At 49.8% G+C, this 16894-nt stretch overlaps 1 protein-coding gene across 5 annotated transcripts in view; it reads right to left on the bottom strand.

Annotated features, from left to right (window-relative positions):
- HDAC5 (histone deacetylase 5) overlaps positions 1 to 2019 on the bottom strand; it is a 36704-nt gene extending 34685 nt beyond the window's left edge. For all 5 annotated transcript variants that reach the window (XM_028092756.2, XM_028092759.2, XM_028092753.2 and 2 more), the window contains exon 1: positions 1877 to 2019. The gene's annotated coding sequence lies outside the window, so the exon portion shown is untranslated. The remainder of the gene's footprint in view (positions 1 to 1876) is intronic.
- Between the last annotated feature and the right edge of the window lie 14875 nt (positions 2020 to 16894).

Below are 16894 nucleotides of genomic sequence, written 5' to 3'. Positions count from 1 at the left end.
GAAACACAAACTACACCCCCCCATCCCCAGGCCCCATTTCTAAACACACTGGCTAAGATGCCACCCCTAGGGAAGGGAAAGCAAACCTTTGTCTCTGCAGCTACTTGGAGTGGGTGGGGCATGTGATATTGCTGCCCCCCACCCCCATTACTGGGCCCAGCTACTCCGGGAGGACATACAGAGGAGGAAAGGAAGGCTGGCACAGGGGGCTGACACAGGGGTAACACGTCCTCCATCCCTGCCCCCAAGAAACGTGCACCTGGTCTCTGTCCCTCTGGTGTCTGGCATGCATACAGGACAGAGTGGGGATACTGGGGGCCCACGCCTCTAACTCAGAAAGACCCCTACCTGCCCTGTCCAAACAGAGGCCAGATTTAACTCCAAGGGGAGACAGAGCAAAGAGAGGATTCAAAAAAGGGCCAGGGGCAAACTAAGATCTTCCAAGCTTTGTGTTGAGAGGGAGAGGAAGGGGAGAAGACTGGAATAAAGAGGCAGGCAGCCCCCAACATGGCTCACCCACCATCCACAGCACAGCACAGCACAGCACAGCCCAGCCCAGCCCAGCCCAGCCTCTCAACTTATTCCCCCTCATCTCAGGGGCCCAGATGTCTGGAACTCGGACTGAGTCCTCTCTGCCCCTGTCCTCTGCACCTGAAAGGGCCCAGGGCAAGACCCAGTCCCCGGCTCTGGTCCTGCAGGGCAGTCTGGTCAGGAGTGCCTCTAGCCAAGACTCCTGGATCTCCCAACGTCTGCCTCCTTTTGTTCCTCCCATCTGGGACCCTCCTCTCCTCCCAGGTGACCCCAATCATCACCAACATCACCTCCAATCACCAAAACGAATTCCAGGTCCCAGAAGCACAGTGGTCACCGTCAGAGTGGTGGGTCTCTTGAGCACCCCCTCAAAAGTAACTGCAGCTGCTACCCTTCCTCTTGGGGGACACACCTCGTTTCAGAAGACCAACGGTGGGGGTATCAGGTGGTCACCTCTTCCCCCAAAAGGGGGACCCCCACCTTCCCCACTTCTCCCCCCCCACAACAACCAGACTCCCAAATTAATTACTTATAACCCAGCCAGAGCTCATCTTCCCCAGGGCCCCAGAGAAGGGTGGGGTAGAGAAGCAGCCTCCCTCAAGTTAAAAGGCACAAGCAGTGTCCCTGCCTTTATGAGACACAGACCCGGGATTAAAAATGGGGGGCATTCACCCCACAGAAGGAGGGGAGCTTTCATCTCTCCCTGGCTCCGGGGTGTCAGCCGAAGAGGGTGGAAACAAACGCAGTAACGCCTCACGGGGGAAGGGGTGAGAATAAAGGGAGCGAGAAGTAAGGTGGGCCCGCAAGCCCCCTCCTCACGCACGGAAGTCAAGGACACAAAACCAAGGATGTGTTCTTAGGTCTAGGGGGAAGCGCTGCGGAGTGGGCAGCGCCCCTCACCTCAGACTACCAAGAAAGGAGTGTCCAGCGAAGAGGGGTCTGCATAGAATCCGGGTGCAGGGCTCAAATCGCTCTGCAACGCAACATGCGCCGCCCGGGAGGGGGCAAATCAGGCAGCCCCCACCGGTCTCCGGGCAGTTTGAGGGTGCGGGTCGCCGGAAGGTGGGCCCCTTCCTCACCTGCAGGGAACGTACCCCTGCACAGGCGGGGCGTGGAGGGGCGCGCGCAATAACCCCGAGGCCCGGCTCCCGGGCTGGCGATGCTCCCGGAGCGGGGCGGGGGGGGGCGCGCCGGCTGGCACCGGGCGCCGGGAGGAAGGAAGGGGGGCGCGGAGCGCGGCGCGCGCGCGGGGAGCCCGCGGGCAGCGACGGCAAGAGGAGGGGGCGCCGCCTCGCGTCGCGGGGCCCCGGGGGAGATGGGATCTGGGGTGGTGCGGCGCGCTCACCCCCTGCGGCTCGAGCTCCGGCTTCGCGGGCGGCGGCGGCAGCAGCGGCGGCGGCAGCAGCGGCAGCGCCTCCTCGACGGCTCCTCCATCTTTGCGGCGGCTCCTCCGGCTCCGCTCGCCGCCGCCACCAACAACAACATTCGGAGACGTCACTCCCGTCACGTGACCCGACCCAGAGCTAAAAATAGACCCAGCGGGCCCCCCCCCCCCCAGCTTCTGCCACCACCAACTCCTCCCCTCCTTCTCGGCCCTCCCCGCCGGGCGGGGCCAGCAGCGCCACCGTGACAGCTTCTTAAAGGGCCGGCACCCAGCGAAGGGTTGGGCTGGGGAGGGGGTGGAAGATAAGAGATCCGAGCCCAGCGAGTAGTGGGGGAAGGAGCGCTGCAGGGGACCCGTTTTGGCTGCTGGGCCCTGGCCTTTGGGACAGTCGACTTTCCTCCCTTTGCTTCCTCGACTTCCTTTTCAAACCGTGGATGGTGCAATCGTTGCCTGCCTGAGCTTCTCCCTAACACGTCCTCCCGCGATGGGGGAGGGCAACTGGGGATAGATTCCTAGGGACTGGGAGGGCCGCGGAAGCCCCATCTAGGGGGCTGGGCTGTGGGCGGACGGCTGGGGCAGGTCCCGAACCCACCAGATGCCACCGCACACGCTGCATCCATGCCAGGGAAAGAAAAGACTGGGGAAGGCCAGAGTATGGCTGTAACATTTCAAGGCCTTCAAAAGGAAGACTTCCGGTTCCTGACTGACGCCTCCTCCTCTACACCTCCCCTTAGGACCCAGTATGAATGTATGTGGTTAAACCTAGACAGTTTGTCAATGACCCAGTCATTTCACTAACAAAAATTTATTCTAAGGAAATAAGCATTGTGTTCAAGAATAAGTATAGACGGGAAGAGGTTGTTTATAATGATGTGAAAAGTTGGGAACAACCTAAATAGCCATCAGTAGGGGACTGGCAAAGAAACTAGTGTACATCCACTCAGCAGAATACCATACAGACATTAAAAATTATATGTCTATATTGATCTGAAAGATGCTCATGATACATTCCTTTCTTGAAAATGAGGTATTACAGAATTTTTCCATTATTGTACACAACAAATTAGATCCGAATGTCTGAATACGTGTGTATATTAAAAAGCCTAAAAGAACATATACGAAAATATTTACCTTTTGCTTTCTTCATCTTTCTGTATATTTGAAATTTTGCAACAGTCATGTATTACTTAATCAGAAAAAGTAAATGACATAAATAAATGTTTCTGTAATGAATGATAAAGGTTCTTCCTACAAAGTATCTCATGAATCAGTCCACTCCGGTCCCACCCCTTGGTCTAAACCAGATATCCCTCGCCTGAGATACTAGCTGCCTCTGTGACAGGTCCGTTCCTGCCTCCATCCCAAGGCCCTTCCAAAGTCAGAGTGACCCTTTTAGAACACAAATCTAATAGGGGGAGGGCTTAAAACCTTTCTAATTTGTCACTGAAATCTGTATCTGGACCAGAAAAGTGGTTTCCCAACTTTAGGGTACTTACAAATACCTTTTTCAGTGAGGATGGGGCCCACAAATATTCATTTTCAATAAGTACCCTGGGGAATTTTGCTGCAGCCGGTCCTTCCTTCATACTTGGAAAAAAAGCAAATAAACAACCTAGAAGCTCCTATGTGATCTGGTCCTTTACCACCTCACCTCTCTCCCTTTAGCTGGCTTTCTCTTATATCCTTGAACTGTGTGTCCCTTGCTCCTCAGGACATTTGCACAGGCTAGGGTTGTTTTGTTTCGTTTTGTTTTGTTTTGTTTTGTTTTGTTTTTCCCAGAATGCCCCCCTCCCTTCTTCTCTTTGCCTGGCTAACTCCTACTCATCTGTAGAACTCAATTAAATATCACTTCCTGAAAGTGGCCTTCCTTGGTTCTTTAGCTAAATTGATTCCCCTTGTTATATACACTTTGACCCTGATAACAACTTGTAAATATGCACCTATTTGTGGCATTATAGGTTCAGTGTCCGTGTCTTCCTCTAAACTGCAAGCTTCTTGAATGCAGAAACCACACATCTTCTCCCAGCACAGTGCCTGGAACAACAACAAAAAGACTTAATGAGTATCTGTTGAGTGAAATGAATGAGTATTAAAAGATTAGGTCAAAGCAAGCACTTTATGACTAGACAATGGACTCCGAGCAGAAAGACCACCCCCACAGTCATCCCATGTCACCCCAAGACAGAGATCCTCTTGCCTCCACCCCGTAATGATGGTGCCACCCATTTGCTGTCACTCTTGATCAACCTTATATTGCCTCTAGGGCAGTTGGGTTGGGTTGGGATTTTGCTTTCTCAGTGCTTATGTTTTGCCTCCCCAAACAGAGTATGAGCCACTTGAGAAAAGAGATAAAATCTTATTTCCTTTTGCCTTTCCAGCACCTAGCACATCACCTTGTGCACAGCAGGTACTCAGTCAAGGCCTCAGGATCCTGAAGAGTCTGGAATTTCTTCTCTCAAGATCTCAGAACATGGGGAAAGAATCTCACCCTGTGGGATGATAGATGTCAGTAACTGTCATGGAGCACCTTGGCTAAGCACTTCCCATTTCCCAGAGGAGGGGACTGAGGCTCAGAGAAGCTAAATAACTTGCCCAAAGTCACAGAGTTCATGCAAGCAAGAACTGGGATTCAAAATCAGGTCTTGGGGTGCCTGGATGGCTCAGTTAGTTAGGCCTCTGCCTTCCACTCAGGTCATGATCCCAGGGTCCTGGAAGCCTACTTCTCCCTCTGCCTGCTGCTCCCCCTGCTTGTGCTCTCTCTCTGTCAAATATGTAAATAAAGTCTTAGAAACAACAACAACAACAACAACAACAACAAAAACCTCAGGTCTCGGGCACCTGGGTGACTCAGTTGGTTAAGCGGCTGCCTTCAGCTCAGGTCATGATCCCAGGATTCTGGGATCGAGTCCCACATCGGGCTCCCTGCTCAGCAGGGAGTCAGCTTCTCCCTCTCCCTCTGCCTGCCTCTCTGCCTACTTGTGCTCTCTCTCTCTATCTCTGTCAAATAAATAAATAAAATCTTTAAAAAAAAAAAAACACCCTCAAGTCTCTCTGGCTCCGAAACACGAGGGACAGGGCTTGAAGGAGCTGGGCTCCCAGCATTCTAGCGCTCTCCTCTAGCCAGAGGTCCCTGAAATTATGCCCTCAGTCCCCCAGGGGCCAAATGCCCCAGAAGTTATAAGACTTCACCATATTGGGCCCCGATGAGCCTTCAGATTTCCCCTTCTCAGGTAAGTGAGGGTTAAATAATCCTGCACTCACTCTGCATGTGTTTTTGAGTACCTGAGGTAGGTGTTGGGGGTATAGAAATGAATCTGCCTTTAAGGAACTTAGAGTTCCTCACAGAGAATAAAACTGTCTTTTGTTATGACTTATAGGTCCTTGCTAGGACCATTCCGCATGGAAACGAGGGTCATGGGGCTGTCCCATTAAACGCTGCCTCAGTTTCCCAATGTAGAGTGAGACTACAGATAGAATCGAGTAGCTGGTTAGGGAACTTCCGCCCCAGGGATCCAATAGCAAATTTGGCTTCTTGATAGAAAGAAAGGAAATCAATTTTGGAGGAGCGCTGGGCCTTTAACTATAGCCCGACAGGTTGGCAGCACTACTGGACTTTAAGAAGAATGCATCAGGGGAGAAGAGCGAGGATGCTGAGCAACACTGCTAGGGGCTCTGGGAGTTGCAACCCCCATCTGGAATCATGAGAAATGTCCCGGCCAGTACCTGGAGCAAGAGAGAGAACAAGCTTCCTCCATGCTCAGTGGACGCTGTTGAACTGATAGCACCCATTACCACCACACCCCTCTTGCTCACTCAGGCCTAGGCCCTCTAAAGTTCACACTGCCTTGGGGAGCCTGGCTGGCTCAGTCGGTAAAGCATGAGACTCATGATCTAAGGGTTGTGAGTTCAATCCCCACGTTGCGTGTAGGGATTACTTAAAAATAAAGTCTTTTATTTTTTTTTTAATTTTATTTATTTATTTGAGAGAGAGAATGAGATAGAGAGAGCACGAGAGGGAAGAGGGTCAGAGGGAGAAGCAGACTCCCTGCTGAGCAGGGAGCCCGATGCGGGACTCGATCCCGGGACTCCAGGATCATGACCTGAGCCGAAGGCAGTTGCTTAACCAACTGAGCCACCCAGGCGCCCCAAAAATAAAGTCTTTTAAAAAATTAAAGTTAAAAAGACCAAGTTAGCATTGCCCGCGGAACAGACAGGCACCCAGTGCAAACGTGCCCTCACTTCCACACTCTGACCCAGAATTTCTCATGCAGTGGAAATCCTCAGATCCATGGACAGGATTCCAGAGACTCCGGCCAGAGTGGTCTAGCCCACGGTCTCAGCCTCAGGTGGAGCCACACTTACGTGGGCCTGCTGGCCTCCAAAGAGTGCCTGGGGTGGAAATATTCCAGTTGTGCCTAAATATAGCCTCAGGCAGAAAATAATATGGAACAAGGAAAAACTGAGCTGATAAGCCAAGTAATACGCATTTATCAGATATTTATCAAAGGAAATATGCATTCTTTAAATCTTTTATTGATTACCAAGGGTGATTTGTACATAGGCATCTTGTTTCTATTCCATCCAGCAAGAACTTATTGAGCATGTTGAAAAGTTATGAGAATAGCACAGGGCAAGGTACTGTGGGGATGGCAAAAATAAATAAATAAATAAGGAAAATAAGAAAGCAGGACAGGAAGTGAGACAATGTGGGTCCTAGGATCAGCTCTATCACGGTGTGTTGCTGGATGAGTCATTTTCCCTCTGGACCTTGGTGTCCTTATCTGGAAAACAGGACTTGGACTTCTGTCCTCTGAGGTCTCTTTCAGTTCTGACATTCTGTGAATTCCAAATTAGATGTGATGGCAGATGTGACCACATGCAGCATAGCTCCGGACTTCAAAGTTTGGGCTGGACCTTCATTCCTTGAGACGCTTTAAGGTCCAGTCCTGCCCTTGGGCTGTTGACAATATGTTCAAGAGCCAGAAGAGAGTTTATTTCAGGGCAAACAATTCATGTGCCCTGAGGCACAAAGCAAAGGCCGTCACTGGGGACTGAGTTATGCAGAATATAATGCAAACAGTCCCCAGGATGCCTGAGTTGGGCTCAGGTCTCCCTGTGTGACCCTGAACAAGTCCCTTGCTCTCGCTGGGCCTCTGTTTCTTTACCTGTAGGACGAGAGGGCTGGACTGGATTTCCTTCCTTCCAGCTAGAGACATTTCTGGATGGTCCAACAAGGTGAAGTTGAGAAGGAAGAATGGAAAAGAAGTTCCTCCTTCCTTCCTTTCCTTCCTTCCCTCTAGGGTCCTCTTCTCTGGGTTCAGGGCTGAAGGGAACTGGTTTCAGGCCAGCATCCAACAAGAGTCATCTTGACTGAGGGGCGCCTGGGTGGCTCGGTCGTTAAGCGTCTGCCTTTGGCTCAGGTCATGATCTCCAGGTCCTGGGATCGAGCCCCAAGCCGTGCATCTGCCTCCCTGCTCAGAGGGAGCCTGCTTCTCCCTCTCCCTTTGCCTCTCCCCCTGCTTGTGCTCTGTCTTTCTCGCAAATGAATAAATAAAATCTTAAACAAATAAAGCAAAATAAAATAAAATAAAAACAGATTGCTCTGGGTGCAGCTACCATCATTTGTCATAGTACATTAAAAAAATACACATGCACACGCACACACAAATACACATTTACAGAGAAAGAGCAGAGAAAAGCAGCCAGTCCTGTGGTCTGTAGGTCCCAGGTCCCACATCCACCAGGAGCCTCCCATAGCAGCAAGGTACCTGCTAAAGGACAGCAGGTGACCAGAAGGCCTAGGACAGAGGACTATGCTTTTTAGCCCAGATCCCCCCAGGAGCCTGGGGTGGTCCACATAGGACCTTCTTACCCTGCCAACAGCAAGAAGAGCAGGAGGTCCAGGGGGATGCCTGAAAAGGAAGCCTAGCTTCTCCCCCACATCCCTGCTAGGACCTGGAAGTGAGGCCCATGATTTCCTGGACGGTACGGGGTCCCTCCCTGCCTGCTCAAGAGTCAAGGCCACGTGAACACAAGAACGCAAGGGACAGTTGTGGCTAGTCACGTCCCACATGTCTGCAGGTTCCTCCAGAGTGTCTTCCCTGGGCAGAGAATGCGTGTTGGGGAGGGAAGAGAGGATGCAAGTGTGCTCTCAGAACTTATGATCTTTTGGAAACAACAGAGTCCCCGAAAGCAAGACGGGGCAGTGGGGAAGGAGGGAGCCTGGGAGACACAGGCCTCTATAGAAGCTCAGGCAAATAATTTGCCCTCTCTGAGCCTCAGTTTCCCCTCTGTGATTGGAGGGTTGGGTCCTTGAATTCTGGAAGGCTCTCTTGGCCCTGAGGTCATGAAACAATAGAGGACAAGACGCAGTGAACCTACATGCTACATGGAGGGGCATGGACCACAGCCACTCAAAAACTGGCCTAACTGTCCTCCCTCCAGCAAGCAGTCTTCAGGTGACATACACTTTGCCCCTCTTTCTTTGTACACATTTATTGAGCGACTTCCTTTCGAAAGGCCTTGTCTCCTATATTATCATTCTCACAACTCTACAAGGTAGATATTATGCCCTCCATCTTCTAGATAAGGAGAGTGAGCCCAGGGAGGTTAAGTAAGTGGCAGGGCCAGGGCACAACCCAGGCTCTCTAGGTAGAGAACCAGGGGAGGTCTCCCCAGTTTTGAGGGGGTCTTCCCCAAATTGGCAGAAACAGCTACATCCTCTTTCCCCAGGGAACTCCTTGAGGACCCAGGACCTCCACAGGAAGTCCTTGATTCATGTGTCTGGAAGGCACATTCCATCATCCTTAAGCAGCAGGGTCTTTGGTACATCCATCCCGGCCAGCAGACAGCAGCAGACAACAGACTTTACCTGTACCATTTCATTTCATCCTCCAGCCCACAAGGTGGGCATTATTATTATTATTTCATTTTTAAGATGAGGTTCAGGAGACTTTACAAACCTGCCCAAGGCCACAAACCCAGTAAGCGAAGATGCCTTCCTGGCCCAGACATCAGAAGCAGGCCCCTGTCTCTAAATTCATCAACGGCCACGACTGGGGAAAGCCAGCATCATGGCTCCTACAATAACCTATGAATTTATTTAAAAACAAAGACTAGGGATGCCTGGGTGGCTCAGTCAGGTAAGCATCTGCCTTCGGCTCAGGTCATGATCCCAGGGTCCTGGGATCGAGCCAGGAGCCACTTCTTGCTCCAGCTCCCAGCTCAGCGGGAGCCTGCTTCTCCCTCTCCCTGCTACTCCCCCTGCTTGTGCTCTCTCTCTCTCTGTGTCAAATAAATAAAACCTTTAAAATAAATAAATAAAAACAAAGACTATTTTGGGTGCAGCCATAGCCCAGGTGAGTGGGGCGCAGAGCCTGCTTGGTTTAACCACTGGATTCCACCCTCCATGAGAGGGTAAAAACCCAGTCAGGACTGAAGCTCTGCCACTTCCTAGCCATGAACTTGGAATTTTACTTAAACTCTTCAAATCGATTTCCTCACCTCTAAAAATGGATAACATCCTCTTCCCTGGGTAGCTAGGGACAGACATGAGCACTTGTGTGAAAGGCTGCCCCCCACCCCCACAGGGTAAGCCCCACTCTCTCCCCTCCAGCCTCTGTGTTACCACTTTAGGATTCTTGGGTGGTTGATATGCTACCTACTGGCCATTCCCACTCCCTGAGCAAGGTACTCACCCTCCACACCTGAAATGACTCCTGTCCCCACCTGCTCTCACCCTGCTGTTTCCAGGTCCTGAGCTCCCCATCCCACTCTCCCAGGCTTTGTAGAATTGCCCTGGGGATGGGTGGGGATGCAAGCCCATACGTCCATCCCCAAGTCTGTTTCCCTGCTCCAGGAATCCTGCAGAGGCAAGGACTCCAGGCTGGGGTAGTCAGAATTAGCAAATAAAAATACATACAGGATGCCCAGTTAAATCTGAATTTCAGATAAACAAGGAATAATTTTGTATACTTATATTAAGAGTTCATGACTTTTGGGACACCTGGGTGGCTCAGTCCTTAAGCGTCGGCCTTCAGCTCAGGTCATAATCCCAGGGTCCTGGGATCAAGCCCTGCATCAGGCTCCCTGCTCAGCCGGGAGCCTGCTTCTCCCTCTCCTACTCCCCCTGATGTGTTCCCTCTCTTGTGTGTCTCTCTCTGTCAAATAAATAAATAAATAAAATCTTAAAAAAAAAAAAAAAGAGTTCATGACTTTTTAAAACTTATTTATTTTTATACTTATATTAAAAGATTATTCCTTATCTGAAATTCAAATTTAAGTGGGTGTCCTGTATTTTATCTGGCATCCATACCCCGACCCCCTTGGAAGACTGACCTTAATGGCAGACAGCCCAGCAAATGGCTTTTATTTAGAGTTTTTAAACAATTTTAAGTATCTTTTACATAATATAAAGTTTACCCATTTTAAGTATACAAGTCAACGTTTTTTAGACTTACCAAGTTGTACAACCATCACAAAATCCAGTTCTAAAACATTTTCATCAGCCAGATAAATGCCCACTTACAGTTAATCCCCATTACTACCCCCACAAATTGTTTTTTTAAACATTTAATAAATTGTTTCTTCTGCTGTAAAAGGTCACAAACTCTTAAATTTTTTTTTTAAGATTTTATTTATTTGACAGAGAGAGACATAGTGAGAGAGGGAACACAAGCAGAGGGACTGGTAGAGGGAGAGACAGGCTTCCCATGGAGCAGGGAGCCCAATGCAGGGCTCAATCCCAGGACCGTGGGATCATGAGCTGAGCCGAAGGCAGATGCTTAACGACTGAGCCACCCAGGTGCCCCATAGGTCACAAACTCTTAATGAGAAATTCTGGGGGAAAAAAATCGGAGAAAGACAAAGAAGAAAATAAAGTTACTCCTAAGTCCATAGTCTCACGAGAACAATTGTTAATAATTGTTTCTAATCTTTTCTCCATGCTCATATTTTTAAGAGAAAAATGGTATCACACTGTATACAATATCTTACAATCTAATTTTTTATGTAATACATCATGAAAATATTCCTGTGCCATCAAATCTTCTTTCACAATATCATTTTCAGTGGTTACATACTATCATGTTGTTACAGTACTACTTTCTTTATTCAATCCCCTTTTGATGGACATTTAGGTTGTGTCCAATTTTTTCACCATTTTAAATAATGCTGTAGTGCATGTTCTTACAGCTAAATCTTTGTACACATCATTATTACTTTCTTAAGATAAATTCTTAGAAGTGGAGTTGTTTTGTCAAAGGGTGTACACATTTTTAAGGCTTTCGATGCTATTTTCTGGCCCAGTAAGGGACACCAGCATGGGGCCAGCTGTCCAAGTCAGAAGCCTCAGATAAGGTTCAGTCCAAGAGAAGAAGGCTGACTGATAGGAGTAGTGGTATATAGGTGGCGGAGGGGGGAAAGGTTGGGGAGTGTGGAGGAGAGAAGCTACCAGGCTTTGAAGATTGCCTGGTACTGCGGAGACACTATGTAGGACTTCTCTGGAAACCAGAGGAATACTCTTGTCCCCTCTAGGTCCCCTCTTCACCAGCAGCCACCCTCCAGGCAGCACCCCTCAGGGACGCCTTCCCTGCCACCCCTGTTCCTCTTGATGCTCCTCCAAGCAAGCTGGATGACAGCTCCCTGAGATCCAGCCAGCTGCAGCCTGCTCTGAGCCCTACACACCCGCACAGCCTTGAAAGGGTCAGCCTGGCTTCCAAAGGCAGACCCTGGCACCTCATCAAGGGTCCAGCCTCCCTGCGCCGCGCCCCCCCACCCCAGCCTTGGAGGAAGACCAACTGCGAGAGGCTAGAGCAGGTGGGTGTTGGATGGGGGGGCATAGATCTTGAGATGACTCACACGCCACCCCAGGCGAGAAAGGGGCTGAAGGATGAATGGATTGCAAACCAGAAGGAGGAGCTGAGGAGATGAGCTTTGGTGCCTTGATTCGCCCGCGTCAGTTTCTTCAACATCTGCAGTGCGTGGGGTTGAGCGATCCCACTGGGGGGTTGTAGGGGGTAGGGCTGGGAGGCTGGCTGACGTTTGCTTCCCGCCTGCTGGGTCGGCCGAGCAGTTCATGAATGACTCACCTCATTGTCAGGCTGATTCACTGCTCTCCTGGGGACTTGGAGGGCGGGGGGGGGGGGGGGGCGGAGGCTGCAGCAGCCCCCTCGGTACGACTCATACTGTCGCACACACGCGCGTACACGCGCGCAACGCGCACACACGCGCGCGGGCGGGGCTCCAGCGTGTCCACTTACCTGCTGGGGTCAGGACCCCATAAATGGGCTTCCGGGGGGAGAAGGAGGGGGAGGCACACCACTTGGTCTGGGGAGAACAAGTCTGAGGTTTCTGTCTAGTCTACCCATGGCTATTTACATTTAAACTGATTAAAATTAAATACAATTAAAACTTCAGTTCCTCAGTCTGACTAGCCCCATTTCAAGTGCTCAGCAGCCACATGTGGCTAGGGGCTACTCTATTGGACACAGCGTATAGAAAATACCTCCATCGGGGTGGATGGGCGGCTCAGTCTGTCTTCTAAGTCTTCTGTCTTCTAAGCGTCCCTCTCCTAAGCGTCTGTCTTCCCCTCAGGTCATGATCCCAGAGTCCCAGGATCCAGCTTCTCCCTAAGCAGGAAGTCTGCTTCTCCCTCTGCCTCTGCCACTCCCCCTGCTTGTGCTCCCTCCCTCTCTCTCTCTCAAATAGATAAATAAAATCTTAAAAAAAAAAAATACCTCCATCAACACAGAATGGTCTATCAGTAGCGCTGGTCTACACAACCTTCACACACACAAAGCTGCACAAGCAGATCAGCCCTCCCCCAGTCCCAGACACTCAGCACCCCCACCCTCTATGCAGCACACAACAGACATTTAATTCCACTCACTCACACAACACACACCCACCAACACGGCTAGGCAAGACTCTCAATGTGTATACACATTTGCGGTGTATGCCACTGTCCGTACCCAGGCGAATGTAAATATAAACGCTTAAACACACATCATCGCACTGATTCACATACAACGGCTCATACAATAAAAATACAAATTAGGGCAAAACGCATTTGCAAATATGCTGAAATAGATACAAACTCAAACCATGTGGTTCTCATAACAAATCTGAGCACATTTTCGCAAACTCAAGTAGGGGGAAAGGGAACCCACATTGTTGATCCCCTGCCAACGTGCCAGGCATGGAGTTAGCCATTTTGATGTATTAATTCATTTAATCTCACAGCAACCTTGAAAGGAAGATGTATTATTCCATCTTTATAGATGAGACAGCTAAGTTTCAGAGAGGTAAAGTAACTCAGTCACACAAGCCAGGGTCAAATATAAACCAAGATTTGTCTAACTTCATAGCCAATTCAGCATGCTATCTCCAAACACATGTGCATAGGCGTGCATGTGCATGCACACAGACACACTCAAGGTGTACCCTCCTTTGTACCTAAGAAGGTGAGTCTTGTCGTCCAGCAACTGCAGGGATTTTTGGAAATAAGCATGGAGTTGCCCAGATTCATACATCCCCTTCTGAGAAATGGCATTAAGTCATTCAACAAACGCTTGCTGAGTGTCTTCCATGTGCCAAATCCTATGTCAAATACTGGTTCACAAAGGAAATGCCACGTTGTTGCCCTGAAGGAGTTCAAAGTGAAGGTGTGAGGTGTGAGGGAAACCTAAAGACAATACAGGACACACAAGAGATCCAAGCTCTAATGAAAGTAGGCCAAAAATGCAGGGAACCAAAGGGAAGGGAAGCTGGGTCTCCTGGAGCAGTAAGGAAGGCTTCTTAGAGGAGGCAGCCTGTGAGCTGTGGCATGAAGAAGGAGTGGGGTGGAGAGGGATTGGTATTGATTGGGAGATTGGTTGAGAGATTACCTAGGGCAGGGAGGCAGATGCCAGGACATTGCAGGCCCGGGGGATTTTATATGTCATCCCCCAGCAACTGGGGGAATTGAACATTTTTTACAGGGTGCCTGGGTGGCTCAGTTGGTTAAGTGACTGCCTTCAGCTCAGGTCATGATCCTGGAGTCCCAGGATAGAGTCCCGCATCGGGCTCCCTGCTGCTCAGTGGGGAGTCTGCTTCTCCCTCTGACCCTACCCCTCTCATGTGCTCTCTCTCTCTCTCATTCTCGCTCTCTCAAATAAATAAATAAATACATAAAATCTTTAAAAAAAAAGAAAATTTTTTACAGTGGGAAATAGGACCCCATTTGCATGTTAGAAAGAACGGACAGAAGGGAGGAAACCTTGGACTAGGGAGATCATGCAGGAAGCTACCACCATAGCCCAGATAGGAGTTGGTAAGGCTTGATGTACAGTGAAAGGCATCTGGACAAGGTGAGGGATAGACAGGGATGGGGGAGTTGGGGTCTATCCTGGTCCTGAGAAAGAGCAATGCAACAGGTTTCTGACCCATGAAAATGTGATGAAAGCCTGGATTCTCTCTCAGAACAAAGCATATATGCATAGGCACACTATCTTTTGCACATAATTATAGGGGACTTATAATCTCTGAAGCCCCAGGTTAAGAACCCAGTTCCTTGGAATTCTAACAGGCAAAACAACATGGTGGTTAAACCTGTGGAGGCTAGAATCAGACAGCCTGCTTCATCATCTCAGCTCCACCACCTATTACCTATATGAGCTTGGGAAGGACATTGACTCTTTCCTTTTCTGCAAAGCAGAAATGAACCTAGCACCTATATTGAGGCTTGTTACAATAATCAAGTGAACCAATACATGGAAAGTTCCAGAATCTTGCTCAGGAAGTAGTACTGGCTGCTATTACTATGGGTTAAATCAGAGTGTTATTAAGACCCCACACACAGGGCACCTGGATGGCTGAGTTGCGTTAAGCATCTGATTTCAGCTCAGGTCATGATCTTGGGGTCCTGGGATTGAGGCCTGCGTTGGGCTCCCTGCTCAGTGGGGAGTCTGCTTCTCCATCTCCCTCTGCCCCTCCCCCCGCACTTTTACGCTCACTCTCTCTCTCTCTCTGTCTCAAATAAATAAATAAAATCTTTTGGGGGCGCCTGGGTGGCTCAGGCGTCAAGCGTCTGTCTTCAGCTCAGGTCATGATCCCAGGGTCCTGGGATCGAGCCCCGCATCGGGCTCCCTTCTCAGCGGGAAGCCTGCTTCTCCCACTCCCCCTGCTTGTGTTCCCTTTCTTGTTGTGTCTCTGTCAAATAAATAAATAAAATCTTTGAAATAAATAAATAAATAAATAAATAAAATCTTTTTTAAAAAAGACCCCCTCACTACACTTACTCCCCTTTGTACCCCACTTTATAGCTGGGGATCTGTTGTCTTCTGGTGTGGCCCTCCAGCCTGAGTCCTAGCACCCATTTTGCCCTTTCCCAGAATCCACTCCTTCCTTTTTGGCTGAGTCTCCATTATCCTCAAGCCTGGTTCTTAGAATTAACATTAACCTCTCTTCTAGGAGGAGGGAGAGGCGCCTGGGTGGTTCAGTTAGTTAAGCATCTGCCTTTGGGTCGGGTCATGATCTCAGAGTCCTGGGATCAAGACCCTTGGCAGGCTCCCTGCTCAGCAGGGAGTCTGCTTCTCCCTCTGCCTCTGCCCCTCCCCCCTGCTCATGCGTGCTCTCTCTCAAATAAATAAACAAAATCTTAAAAAAAAAAAAATAAGAGGCGAGAGAAGAGGACATAGGCCCCATCACCATGGAGACCCAGTCCTTGCCTTTCCCATAAGATGACAGTGCTAGGAAGAAGAAGACATTTGATTTGGGGGAAGGGGGACCCTTCAGCATGGGGGTGCTTCCCCACTCTAAAATCACAGACTACCTCCTCACTGTGTCCTGCCAGCTCCTCTCTAAAATGCCCCAGGTCCTCATTTTCCATTGGCTCCGACCCCTACCCCTACCCCCATCCAGGTTCGAACAGGAGGTGGGGGCAGTAGATGCCAAAGTCATTGAGCTTAGAAAAGTGATGGAGAAGAAAACAGGATTTCCCACCAGAAGATCCACCACTGAGTGACTGTGTGACCTTGATGGGGTCTCCTACCCCCTGGGCCTCTGTTTCCTAATCTGTAAAATAACACTGGCCCCCCATTCTTCATGGGATCTTTGTGAAGACAAAATGAGCTGGTGGTTAAAACTGGAAGCTGCAAACTCCAGTGTGGGTAGGAGTTGCTGTTAGTCCTCTTGGCCTTTGGGGCTCTGTGATCCCCCTTCAGCTGGAGCTGACAGAGCCCAGAGGTCCCAGGACCCCTACAACTGGATCTCCAGGACTATCTGGAGCTGAGCAGAATGAGCTGCTCTTGGGAAGAGAAGGCCTGTAAGTGGGAGAGTTGGGGTTTTGTACCCCAGCTCAGAAGAAGCACAGAGGCTGTGAGGGAATTCCTAACTTGGATGAGAGTTAGGCGTCCAGTTTCCATCTCCCATCACCATTCTGGCTTCCATTCTGACATGGGACAGGTAACCGGTCCACAAGAAGCTATGGGGGTGCCTGGGTGGCTCAGTCATTAAGCGGCTGCCTTCGGCTCGGGTCATGATCCCGGGGTCCTGGGATCGAGCCCCACATTGGGCTCCCTGCTTGGTGGGAAGCCTGCTTCTCCCTCTCCCACTCCCCCTGCTTGTGTTCCCTCTCTTGCTGTATCTCTCTCGGTCAAATAAATAAATAAAATCTTAAAAAAAAAAAAAAAGAAGAAGAAGCTATGATGGTTGCCCAGAGGTGAGGCCAGGCCAGGCCACCCTGGGGAAGATCCAAAGCTGGTTCAGATCACATCATTAAGAACTTGTGTCAGCTACCTTCCTCCTGCCCTTTGAGTCCTCAAAACTATGTGGCCCTAGCATCACTCTAACTAGCCCTATAATGACAAGCAAGAAGAAAAACAGAAAGAGGACTGACGGCTGGCTCATGAGAGCTAGCTTTGCCAGCTCACTGGATCCCTGCCCATCTCTCTGCACAACTATCCTAGACTATCTGTTGACCTGTGTCTCCCTGACTTGTGA

Source organism: Eumetopias jubatus, unplaced genomic scaffold (genome assembly GCF_037043125.1).
Source record: "Eumetopias jubatus isolate StellerSeaLion01/CBP00866 unplaced genomic scaffold, mEumJub1_p1.0 scaffold_10, whole genome shotgun sequence".
Taxonomy (NCBI): domain Eukaryota; kingdom Metazoa; phylum Chordata; class Mammalia; order Carnivora; family Otariidae; genus Eumetopias; species Eumetopias jubatus.
This window is presented reverse-complemented; position numbering and strand designations above follow the sequence as displayed.